Here is a 12,982-nt window from a genome sequence, read left to right as displayed (position 1 = left end):
GGGCCCTGGGCACCTGCAAGCAGCCTGCAGAAAGCATCTCTTGTGGCACTGAGAGAAAGAAAAGGGAATAAGTGAAATAGAACCAAAACCACAACACAGAGCAGGGAGTGAGCACACACACAAACAGACACGGCACATGGCATCTGGTTTTAGTGTGAAGTCTGGTTTTTAAGCCCGATAAGCCCAGCCTGCAGCAAAGGCTCCAGAAAAGCAGGGGAGCCTGCCAACCCTGCAAACCAGCACACACACCAATCTGTGACCCTGAAGAACAGAAAACACATGTAAGCAACAGCCGATCTTCTGGGTTTGTTCCCTGGTGGGGTTATGTGGTCCCTCCTGCACCAGTGTACAACCAGGAGTCTGCAGTAGGTGCTTGCACATGTCAAGCCAGAGACCAAAAGCCACATGGACCACACATCACATACAGCTGCACCCACCTTCCACTGACCATGAGAAACAGCCTGCCCGCTCCCTTTGCAAGGCAACTTTGTTCAAGGCTGGCAGCCTCCACTCAGCTGCCTGCTATGCAGTAAAAAGAAAGGGGGCGGTTCCTTTTTAAATGGAGTTTTCTGTATTTCAGTTTGTGCCCATTACCTCATGTTCATTCACTGGGCTCCACTGAGACAAATCTGCCTCTGTCTTCTTTGCTGTCTCTTCCCATCAGGCATTTACACACACAGAGAAGATCTCCAGCCTTCCTCCAGTCCCATCCCCTACTGCTGCCAACGTTCACCACCCATGCAGGAACCTCACACCTCCAAGGGTTCCCCCTCTGCCCAACTGGCCTCAAAAGCTGCAAAGAAGAGGAGCAGAGAGGAAAATACACCACCCTCCTCCTGCCAGGATGAGTTTACAGAAGTCTTGTAAAAAACATGTTAAGCAGCTTTCCTTTCAGTGCTCTGCATCAAGACTAAGCAGGTTACAAGTGAACCAAGGGGTTTCCCAACCACGAATGCTGCCAGCTCAACTCTGGGCCTGCAACTGTTTCCCTACTCAAATTTCTGGTATATATTCTGCAGCGTGGCCCCATGAGCCTGAGCAGCCTCTTGCTTCCTCAGCAGAGCCCACAGTATACACTAGTAAATAAATTAAGGAGAAGCGAAGCGGCAACCTGAAATTGTGCAGACAGGCTGCTGCTTCAGCAACGGTGTCTCAGCCCACAGCTGCACACCAGCACCCAGCAAACAGTTTGCATGATTCCAGGCCATTGCTTTCCTCCTCCCCAATTTATTTATTTCACCAGCATATTTCTCAGTCCTGTCTGCCTCCTCCCCTGCACCCATTAGCACCTTCAATACCAACTGCCATGGTTAACTCAGTTTCCGAGGTGCTCACAGATGCTCAGATTTCTTATTGCTGCACAATATAGAAAAATTCAATGACAGAAAAGCAAATCACTGCAGAACAATGCAGGTATAGTTTAGGAGCAGCAAAGTGGGATCTGGGAAAGCACACATATAGATCATCAACACAAAGTAATTCAGCATCAGATATCTTTGCCAGTCTCAGATCTCACAGCACAGACCAGCATTGAGGTTAGTGTTGTTTAAAAAGCATCCATAACAAACTGAACAAGCCACCAGGCAGAACAAGTTCACATTTATACATGTCAGTCTGAGAGGTTCATCGTCCTCCCAGATAAGAAAAAAGCTTTGGGCTGCCTTTAAGAGATCTGGAGGTATTTCAGGGGATATAGCAAGTTGTTTAGTTCTGTAAGCCAGCTGAAGTGAAAAGTCTTTCCAGCATTTTAAAAACATTAATTTCCAGCTGTTCCAGGATTGCCAATCTACAATAAAAACATACAGCACAGAACACAGCAGGCTTTACTTCCCAGCAGTTCAAATATGGGTAGATATTTCTATTCAAGGTGATCTCTGCAAAGACTTTTGTGATAAATAATAGAAGAATTTTGCTTTTGCTAAAAGTAATTAAACAATTACTTTTACTGAGTTAGGCTAAAGCTATTATTAGTACAACGATCCACATTTTAAGAAAAGTAAAATAATTTACTAGTGGGAAAAGAGAAGGGGGGAATTGATCAGAGGAAACAACAATCCAACAGCCCCCCCCTTTTCTTTGGGATGCTCACCAGATGGTCCATATCAAAGGGTGGTAACTCCTTTACAATGGAATGAGAAAGAACAGGATGGGCCATCCCTGGCATCTCCTGTCCTTGAGATAAGAGAGGAACTGAAACCACTGAGCCATAAAGACAAAGGAGCTGCAAATTGGCCCAGACTTGAAGGACAAGGTGTACCTGACCACAAGACTGAGTTTGCGCAGAAATAAGGGTCAACGAGCGAACACAGTGAAGAAGACTACGAGCCTTCATCTGCAGACCCCTGCCCACGACCACCAGGGAGCACTGCGCAAGCGCGACGGGAGGAATTTGGGGTGGGGGGATATGTTAATGATTTCTCGGAACTAATTGTAATATTCCCTCCCTATCCTTAGAAGTAGTGATGCATATGTATTAGAGTAGATGAATATGTAACCATTTATACAATAAAAGGGAGCCCCTTTTGGCTCCAGGGCGCGCCATTGCACCCAGCGCTGTATTCTTTGCTCCACTGACTTTGTCCCCAATAAAACTTTTTTATATATACGTGGGCTTGTTTCTCACACTTTTAACCAGGGAAATGATCTCAGCACCCATCTTTAAGTGTCCTCGGGGCTGAAGGTCTTCATCAACTCTGCTAGTCTGCATACCCCAAGGCAAAAGACAAAGCACAGAACTACACAGGGCAAGACAAAAAGCAGTGAACGCTGTAAGAAAAGACAAACGGGCTTCAAATCCAGAGCTCAAAGTATTTGCTGCATTTCCACATGGAAAACCCACATCTTCTGATAATCCTCACGTCTTCAGAAACCCCAAGACTTGAAAACATGGCCTCAGTTAACCTGCGCAAAATCAAAGGCGGCAGCAGCGATGCTCTCTGCACAGAGGGAACAGGCTCCGGGGGCTGAGCGACAGATCCCACAGGAGTCAGAACCAGGTAAACCGCTCCTACGATTACCCTTGTCCATGCACACATAAGCCAGGCTGCTTGGAAACGTAAAGGGTAGAGGGCTTCCCAATTCCTTTGAAGCCTTAAACTTTAGCTCTTTAAGCCCAAATGCACTTTCAAAGCCCCCGGGTCAATGACTGGAGATTATCCAGAGTCACTAGGCAAAGGCTGCAGGGGAGAAGGCTGCTCTTTTGAGTCACTCCAATGCTATTCCAGAAATTTAGGCTGATGATAATCTCAGCACTTGTCAGAGCATGAAAAAGGCTTTGCAGCACCAAAGGAACAACAAAAGTTTCCAGGTGCAGCTTTACTTGGAAAAACAAGTATGAAAACACCATCCTGTGGCACCGGAGTTGCACCCCAGATTCTGGCTGCGCACAGCAAGCCTGCAACTTGAGCAAGCCTGCAACCAGAGCAGTGCCCCCCTTCTCTGTGGCTCCAGCTGAACCCTCTCTGAAGCATTAGAAGTGACACAAACCCATCCAACACCTCTATCACTTCTGCAGGGCCGCAATAAGAAGAGCAGAAAAAGGCACGTTTCTGGTCATCAAGTCAGCAGGTGCAGGAGCAGAACGGGGAGTAAATCCACTGGGAAGGAGACATCTCTTGGTGAGGGAAGTGCAGTTTTTGACAGCAAGACAGGATTTAGTCTTGCCTAGCATGCCCTGGTAAGGCATGCAGAGCTGCAGGAGGAGCAGGCCCAGCTGAAGACACAGGGACAGAAGAGAGACAGCCGATACTGATCGCAGCACACAAGGCCATCTCGTTGCAGAATCAAAGCCTCCTTCCCAGCCTCTGACTAGGCCTGTGGCACCTTCCTCCTGCACACAGCAGGCAAAGCCAAAGAACAACGCCTTGAAAACCCCAGAGCAGCTAGGAGCCATCAACTTCCAGAGAATTTTTAGGCTCCTCTCTGCCCTGCCCTGGGCTCCACTGCAGACGATGCCGCTTCCAAATAAAACCTGAATTTGGCAGTTTCCCACCAAAATTTTCAAGGCAGAGGAAAGGCAAATACAGTTTAAGAGGAGAAGGGGGAAGGAAATATGACCTGTGCAGCTTAACAACAAGCAAAGACATGTGGAAAGATGGGATGTGGTTTACAAATGTAGTTTGGGCATTGCTCATGCACCCTGGCCTGCCCTGTGCCCAGCAGGAAAATACTGAGGAAAAAAATTTGAAGCCAACTGACTTGGGCACTGGTCACAATACCTGCTACCATTAGCTATCCCATGTCCTGGAAGACATCCCTGTGTTGCTGGCAGATAAATTACACTGCTCTCGCTACTCAGATATCCTTCCCTAGTTGCCAGGGGAAAAGAAATCAAAGAACAAAACTGGTAACAACATGGAAAAAAAAAAAAAAAAAACAAACCCAAAGCATGTGTTTAAAAGTCTTGCTGGCTCCCAGCCAGGGTGCTCAGCACCTTTCAGGATGCATCTTGGAACAATTAGTCTGTGTGCAGCCACCGAGTTTCCCAACACACTGCTGCTCTCTGCAAGGAAAATGTCGGCTCTACTCCAGCAAAACACTTAAGCACATACTTGAACTTTAACTATGGTCTGAGGACATCAGAAGGGACAACGTTTATGTGCCGAAGAGTCAACAACACTGAAAATCTCAGCCTCAAAAATGTGGAAATACTCATATGAGTGTCTGGATTAATGTGTTTCACATGTATCTAAACAAGAGAGCTGCCCAGTTCCACTGAAGCCATCACAGGGCTCCTTTTCCAGCAGGGGAGGAGGAGAAGAGCATTTTCTTCCATATTTGCGTTTACAGCTCTTCCTTAGGCTAGCAGGGCTCACATCAAGGAAGCATCAGAAAATTCCCACTGCATCCATCCTCTTAGATGGGGTCCAACTCTATCCACCTTACTTTCTTCCACCTGGGCAAGCTGCAACACCATCAGCCACACTGAGCTCTGCATCTTATCGCGTAGCGAGGAAGAGCAGCACACAGCAGCACCATGGCCCCAGCACTGCCCTCGGCCCCCCGGGCACACACGCAGCACGGCAGCAGCACTGGGCTCTGTCCAGATGAGTTTGCAGCTGCCTACACACAAGAGATGGAGAGCAAGGACACAACCCAGCTGTGGGGTCTGGAGGGCTGTAGGAAGGTCTCATCTGGTCATGCAGGTCAGCTGTGCTCAGATCAAGTCTTCCAGAGCCCCTCCTGCTCAGCTCCTCTCACTTTGTCCCTCTCCAGCCCCAAATCACCGTGGCTGTTTGCTTTGCAGCTGCCTGAGCCCATGAGAGAGGTGCACGGGGGTGCAGGGAGAACGGCCATCTCCCATGCTTTCCTAATTGCTTGTTGATGTCTGGGAGGCACACATACACAACACTCACTTGGAAGGGCTGCCAGAAACACCCAATATCAGCAACCAAACACTGAGCAGAAGTACAAATAAACCCAGAGGTAACCCACACTTGGAGGCAGCTTTATCTGCATTCTCCGCATGTAAACTAACCTAACCTGGAAGGTTTTCTGTGCAGTAACAACACTAAACTGCTAACATTTGCCTTTATTATATTATTATTATGTATTAGTAGTATTCCTTTGCCTGTGAGGTTTAGCAAGAATCTCGTAAATTAGTTACATTTTAAAACAGAGAACACAAAGAAACTACTTCTGCAATTAAAAGAGGCAAAACAAATTGGAAAACTTCTTGAGGAAGTGATCAATTCCTCTTGACTTGACTTCTTCAAAAGGAAATGCTGGTAAAATCCTCCACACTTGTGACCCAGGAGATCTAGCATAGACAGTTATAGAGACGTTAAAACCTACAAGCCTGTGAATTATTCTCTTAGTACCTGACAAAGGATACTCATAAGAAAACTATTTTTGGCTTTCCTTTCACCAGTTCTGTTTAACAATAAAACCCTATTCTTCAGCTTCCTGTTTTTGAAATTGTAGCCTAATACATATCAGTGGGAAATTCTCATTTACATAGTATCTGTCACCTGCCATGACCTATCCATGTTTTACAGACGGTGCCTATTCACCAGGGGCCAAAAGAACATTTACAGAGAGGAGTTAGGAAGAGACACTTTCCCTCAGGGTCACCCAGACAGCAACACAGTGCTCAGTAAAAGCAGCCCAAGTTTCTGATTCCCAAACTCTGGCTACTTTGTGTGCCTTTGTACCCTTCCTGTATTTGAACACACCACTGCAAGAGTAGATCTAACATCAGCATTGTTTTTCATAACACAACATCATCATTCTGGACACAAACCAAAACATCTGCACTGGTGTCATGCTTACAGACCTATTACTGACAGTCAGTGCATCCCCATTTTCAATATCTGGAGCACTGATAAGAGTTTAACCACATCCAGTTTAGCAAAGCCTGTGCCTAAGCCGGCAGCAACGCCCTGTGTCACTCCCTGCACGGCTCTCCCACTTCAGCTGCCGCCCAGCCACATGAGTCAAGTAAGAAGCAGAGATCACACTGTGCCACTCTGAGCTCAACTGATTCATCAGGAACCTGGTTTGATCAGGAATAGCCTACATTCTATTTGTTGCAAGATGACCGTGAGATTAGAAAGAAGATCGACATTAGAAAGAAAAAGAAAAAAATAGTTCATTTGCTATATAAATCTTACAGTGGATTACAACGTAATTTCTCATTGTTTCCCTAGGTTCTCAGATTCACTTGCTTACACATATGCACATTTCTGAATAATCGGGTTCAACTTCTTCAATATTTTGGTAATGGAAAAATATAGTTACATATAAATAGAAGTTGAGAACAGCAGGGTTTTATTTGCACAGCAATCTTGAGTGTGTTTCAGGGGCCAGTTTCCATCTAAGGATGCTTTTATGTACTGCTGGTGGCACAGGAATTTGAGAATAGGCTCAGACTTGTAGCTACCCACATTGTGGACTCACTAGAGTAACCTGAGAACAAAGCTTAGGAAGTCTGATTTGAAACATGAGATCACTGTGCCTGACCAGGAAGCAAACAGCAGCATTAAAGTCTCTCAGTGCTGTAGAATTCAGGCTAAGCTCCTGGGACGCACCTTACTTTCCAGATAGAGCTGTCTCCTCTTCTGTCCAATAAACCATCCTGTCACGTTCTTTCCAAAGGCCTTGATTTGACTGTATTATCTTCCCTCCCACAATCATTCTGTTTTTAGAAACTTTTTAAAAAATTATCAAAGGGGGAGGTAGAAATTTTAAACTCATCTCTACCCATGCCATTCTGGAAGCACCCAAAAAGAGAAGCACTTATTCTAAAAGTGACTAAGATGTGAGTCATCTGATGAGTAAGCACATTGGCTCTAGAAGTCTCATTCAATCCATGACCATACCCAAATCAATTCATTACCTAAATCACTTGTCCATTTTATATGTTAATGCAGCAGCACTCCAAGGTCAGGAACGGGCTCCTGTTTCCAACACCAGTGCTGAAACAGCAGAGGAAAACCACTGTCACGAGTTTGCATTTAAAGTGTCCTGAAAGTCAATTTTGGAGACGCCTCCAACCTCAGCTAACACTTGGGTTACGCATGTACAAGCTGCTGGCACCAGTCACTTGTGCAGCTGATCACCCCTGCAAATACAAGCATAAGCCCTGCTCCTGGCAGGGGGAAAGGCAGAGCCTGGCTCCGGAGCCAGCGGGGCTCTGCAGGCAGGTGCCAGGACTGCAGCCAAACTCTTTCGACATCCCTCTGTTACTCTTGCAAAAGCACTTACATGAAACTGCAAAAGCATTAAGTTAAACCGCTTACGGTACTTAAATATCTCTCCATTCTGGAGGAATACAAGAACCTTGCAAAATAAATGCACTCATTTTCACATACATCCTGTGGGAAGCATCCTTGGGCAGGGGAGCAGAAGTAATTCTCATAAATACTTCTTAACAGACCCTAGCAGATACCTTGATGCCTTTGTAATGTTAGTTTAAGAACCGACAGCAGGTCTATGGCAGATGTCCCTCTGACCTCTTCCAAAAACCCAGGTGAGGACATCAGTCAGCAGGTCCAGTCTCTCCTCCAAAGGCCATTCACACCGCTGTGGTCCATCAGGGCAGCCACAAGCAAAGAGGCGGTAACGCACCCAGAAAACAGCTTGGGCGCCCCCACAAACCATTAGTCTCTTCGATCTGTTTTACAGTCCAGTGCACGGCCTTTCTGTGGGGCTGCCAGCTTCTCCATGTTCAATTAGCACAGCACAAAAAATACACTCGTAAGTGGAATAACTTCACAGAACTAATTTAAATTGTCTGTACCATACTGCTGGCAACATACTACAACCAGTATCTTGGTACTGCACTTCCACAATTTTTAGGTTTTTCAAGTCTTTCACTCGCAGGAGAATTCAGCCAGGGTTTTCACCTAACTGGCCGTCCCTGTGAGCATCTGCCTTTACATAAATATAAAAGAATAGAGATTTCTCACCAGGAAATGAATTTGCAATTTGCCTGTGCTGGACTAAAGGTGTTCACAGTTGCCAACACCCACCTGCTTTCCTCCACAGACCTGAGGCTGCTTTGCCTCCATTATTCTCTTTGGCCCAGAGGAAAACTTTGCACCCCTTCGTGCTAAATCCAGTGAACGCAACTCAACCCCTCACAAACTCAGGTCAGATAACAGGACCTAATCCTATGAATCCATGGAGCCTTGGCTCCACAGCTGCTGTGCCAGAGCATGGCAGTGATCTTCCTCAGCTGAAACATTAGACTGCCGATGCCTCCTGGCCACCTCCCTACACCCTGCTTCCCTCCAAGAACTTCAACTTCACCGAAGAAATAATCTAACATGGAAAATGATCCATCTCAGGTAGCAAAAGGGATGAGAGCCCAGACAACAGGCTGGCCTGAGGATGGAGAGGCTTACACCCAAAGAAACAGCCCAGAAAAGTCTGGATGTTGTAACTCAGTCAAAATTACCATGAGCCAGAAGTGGCAGCTGCCAGCATTGATGAGGAAGGATGAAAAGGCTGAAAATCTCCACAAACGCTCACAACAGCTGCCTGCAGGTGCAGGTACAAGATTAGCAAAGGATAAGCCAGTTTTCAGCATCATGACAGCAGAAAACACTAAAGCTGCGGGTGGGTGGACACACACTTCTGAAGGGTTCAGAGGGAGGCCCTCAGGACTGATATCTTCAGCTGTGAACACAGCCTGGCTGCTGCCAGGATGGCACATGCACTCACATACACCTTCAGACACACATGCACACAAATTTAAGTGAACAGCTCAGACCCCACCAGCACATCATCATCTATTTCTCTCCATGGTGATCATATCAGATGCACAAAGTCTCCAGGAGCGAGGAAAACCCAACAGCCTTTAAGAGTGCACAGCAGCTCTATCACAAATCCACTTCATACTGATTCAAACACATCCCCCCCTCCCACACTAAAGGCATCCTTCAAAATAAAGGGTAATTACCATCTCTTCTGCTACAGTTATAACATCATGAGATCTGTCTGCTCCCTGCTGGGATAACCGCTCAGTGTCTGTACCCGTCCAAGCCACTTTCCCAAGCACCGATGAGGCGGCAAGACTTCAGCAGCTGCCTCCAGCTCTCCAGGCCATCACACAGGGCACGCGCTGGCTGCTGGAGGATTACAGACCAGCACGCCACCACGTCACTTTGAGCTTACACCTCTGGCACTTGTGAATCACAAACCCAAAGACAGATCCTCTCAGTAGATAGTTGCACCTTGGGGAAAGAGAGGCAGGCAAAAGGAGCTTACTGTTATCCTTAATCCCTTCTCTAGGAGTCCGCTGCAGAGGTGTAAGGACAGTCTCACCCTTGGAAATACTCCCTCAGCTGTTTGCATCTGACCTGTGGGCAAGGCTGGTCTGCTCTTGGGGTACCGGCAGCACACCGACGCAGCTCTCTTTCCTAGCAGTTGAATTCAAAAAGGACTTCAGGGAACAAAGAAGCAGGAGGAAAACATCCAGAATAAAATACTTTATAAAGACCCACCCATTACAAGCCCCTGGTTTCAGGCTAAGGGTTTCACCCTGCTCCAACTGGAAAGCACTGGTGAAATTTCATTCACCCTCTGCTCTGTGACAATGCAAATCCCAGACAAGTTATACACTTCACACAGATTTCTCACCCCTGGGAAGACTCCTTCCCACCCTGCCGTAAGCACATTAGTAAAGTCAGTAATGACAAAGCTCCCCAGGATGGAGGGAGCTGTGTGCAGCCACCACCACAATGCCCCAACGCTGGCACCCGATCTGTTCTGCAGAGGACTGCTGACTGTGGCCAAAGCAGCTTCAGAGAGCTCTGGTTGTTTAAAAACAGAGTGGGGATGAAGTCATTAACTCATATAAACATTCCAGGTCTGTTTAGGAAGCTCCGTTTTCACAAGCATTCATACATTCTTGAAAAGCAATCACTGAGCGCATTCAAGAAGAGGTGAAATCAAGAGAGGAAGAAGCTTTTCCTATAAATAGTAGAACATTTATCTGAGTGCATGTTGCACAGCCTGGTTCCTCCAGCTCTACGCCTCACTCTATTTTGTGTCACACAGCCTTTAAATCCTGTTACCTTCAACATCTGCATCTTCACTGTAAATATTTTGCCTCCCCATACCATTGCTGCGTTTTTCAGAAAGTCACAGCCAGCCAGAGCATTTGAGGCCTGCCCCAGGGAGACACTAGTCTGACTAGCTAAAGATTGATACTTTCTCCCCTGCTTCCCCAACCTTCTCTCCTTCCCTTGCTACATCTTGACCTTTAGACAGTAAGTTTGAGTCAGGGTCTGTCACTGACTCTTTGTATGGCACCAACACCATCACCACAGTATAAACCATAAACAACTGAAATGCAAAATTCTGCTTGTACAGTGTCTGGTCCAAAGCTCATCGGAAATATGTCTCTCTTCAATGGCAAGTGGACCAGAGTCATCATACCAGCACGAGCAGAAGAGAGCGATTTGCAAAGCTAACTATTTGGGGAATACAATCATGCAAAAACATGATCTTCCAGCAGAATGTCTTCGCACTTTCCAACAGGCCAAAAAAAAAAGCGTGTGCACACGTATATGTATGTTTTTATCAAGCGTTTTTGGCATAGGAAGCATTCTGATGCCATGGTGACGGGTGCTCTTGCAAACCCTTAACATAATAGATATAGATAAACCTGAAGCCAATTAGGAAAACAATACTGCTGTGCTTACATGATCCACAGCTACTCTGAAAGGGACAAAAATTTAACTCTCATGAAAAAGATCAAAACAAAAACCCAGATCCATTGTTAAACAGATTAATCAGACTCTTGGAAAGCTCATCAGGGATTGGGTTCAATCTCTGCTGTTGTTATTAGCATAAACCCTGTACAGCACTAACAAAAGACTCGCCTAAGTCCCACGCTCTCAGTTTACTTTTCAATGAGAGTCTGCTCAGGCTCATAGCATTTAACATACAAACTCTTAATTAAGGGGACAGGGCCAAGAAGCAGAATTTGTCTGAAATTTATACTGTAGCAAACCAAAACTCTTAATGGCCCTTTTTATAAGGGTGGAACTACCAGTCCCTCCTCTCCAGAGCAGGGCCAATGTGGTAGAGAAAAGACCTCCAGTGCGACCATCACTTCCCCTGACCCTGCAGGGTCTGGGCACGATGCTGTGCAGGGACCCAAGCTGCTGCAGGCCAGGCACCAAACAAGAGCCAGTCCTTCCCCAGGGAGATGACAGCCCTGTCGGGGAGAGAGGAGAGCTAGGGATGACTGTATGCCAGCTAAGTAAAACCATGGTGCGTTGGCAGGAGCGAGCCTGGAGCTGATGGGGCATCAGGGCTGGGCAGCACATGGCCCATCAGCAATAAGCCACAGATGGACTTATAGCAGAAGGGCTCCTGCTCACCAGGTGCAAAGGTACAGCCAATTAAAAAAAAAAAGCCAAAGCACAACCCCAAAGTGGTTCCCTGCAGCTGTGGGGACTGGATGGGGCCCCTCGTGTGCTGCCAGCTCCCAGGAGAGGCTGCAGGGACATGTTGTGGGAAATGGGTTAATGGCATCCAGAGAGACATCTCCGCGGGAGTGCTGACAGGTAAATGGAGCACAGGAATGACAGCCTGCTGAGAAACAACATCCTGCACCCCTCCTTGGGTGTCAATCACACGTTCCCAAAAAAGTCCCCAAATTAGAGTAAAATACAACGCTGCCGCCTCTGCACCAAAACCTATTCATTCCATAAAAAGCATTTTCCTATATCTCTCATGCCTTTTCCATTCCTCTCCGGGCCCCCTCACTCCTCTCCCACAAGAGTCATTTGATTAAGGAACTTTTCTAATTGCATCATTCTGCAAACTTTTCTTGCAAAAGGGTTAAATGAGCCTCTCTCTGCAGGGATGGCTACTGCAGGAGGGAAGGGCTCACCTCCAGTTACATGGGCAGTGGCAAGGGGATTCTTCCCACTGCAGCTGAACATCACATCTACTTTGCTAAAGGCAGAGAGAGTTCCACCACCCCTTCCGCTGTGATTTTATTATACTATTCTTCCAGATGTGCAGATCACAAGTAAGTAACTACCTCAACACCTGCCTCATTTGCTTAGGTCTTGTTAAAGCTAATCATATTGCTTAGGGAAAAACTGCTGGATGGGATCTGTGCTTTGCTCACCCAGTGCTTTGGGTGGGCTTCACATGAATTAAAGATGTTTTCTAGTCACAGCTTGGGAACCTCCGCAGGAATAGAGATGGTGGTACATGGTCTTACATAAAGCAACATCTAACAGTGGGTCCAGGGAGGACACGAAGCCAGCAGGTTGCTGCACAGTGAGGCCATGGATTCAGAGCCAGTTGCACAACTGGGACTGGTAAAAGTGACCTCCTTTTTTCAAGCAATTGCCTTGCACTTCTATTCCAGTCCAGAGGAATACAGCTTCTACTAGTGTAGAAGCAGGTAGCCCAAGTCCCTGCTGGCAGCCTGATGCTTGCAAGCTGAGTTTTACTCCTGACTGTCATCACTTTGCCACACAAGAGTCAGACGTGTTAAACCCACCTTGATGCT

At 46.7% G+C, this 12,982-nt stretch overlaps 1 protein-coding gene across 5 annotated transcripts in view; it reads right to left on the bottom strand.

Annotated features, from left to right (window-relative positions):
• The window catches only part of CAMKK1 (calcium/calmodulin dependent protein kinase kinase 1), a 105,866-nt gene that overhangs the window by 71,364 nt on the left and 21,520 nt on the right, over nucleotides 1–12,982 (bottom strand). For 2 of the 5 annotated variants that reach the window (XM_032993682.2, XM_042791419.1), the window contains exon 2: nucleotides 7,337–7,415. The exons of 2 other annotated variants lie outside the window; for them this stretch is intronic. The gene's annotated coding sequence lies outside the window, so the exon portion shown is untranslated. Of the gene's footprint in view, nucleotides 1–7,336; nucleotides 7,416–9,403; nucleotides 9,428–12,982 lie in introns of those variants that run through there. One more of the 5 variants, XM_032993684.2, reaches the window with a different exon arrangement.

The sequence above is a fragment of the Tyto alba genome, unplaced genomic scaffold, assembly GCF_018691265.1.
Source record: "Tyto alba isolate M040663 unplaced genomic scaffold, T.alba_DEE_v4.0 Super-Scaffold_19, whole genome shotgun sequence".
NCBI classification, from domain to species: domain Eukaryota; kingdom Metazoa; phylum Chordata; class Aves; order Strigiformes; family Tytonidae; genus Tyto; species Tyto alba.
The sequence above is the reverse complement of the archived record's forward strand: the minus strand, read 5'-3'. Positions and strand labels throughout refer to the sequence as shown.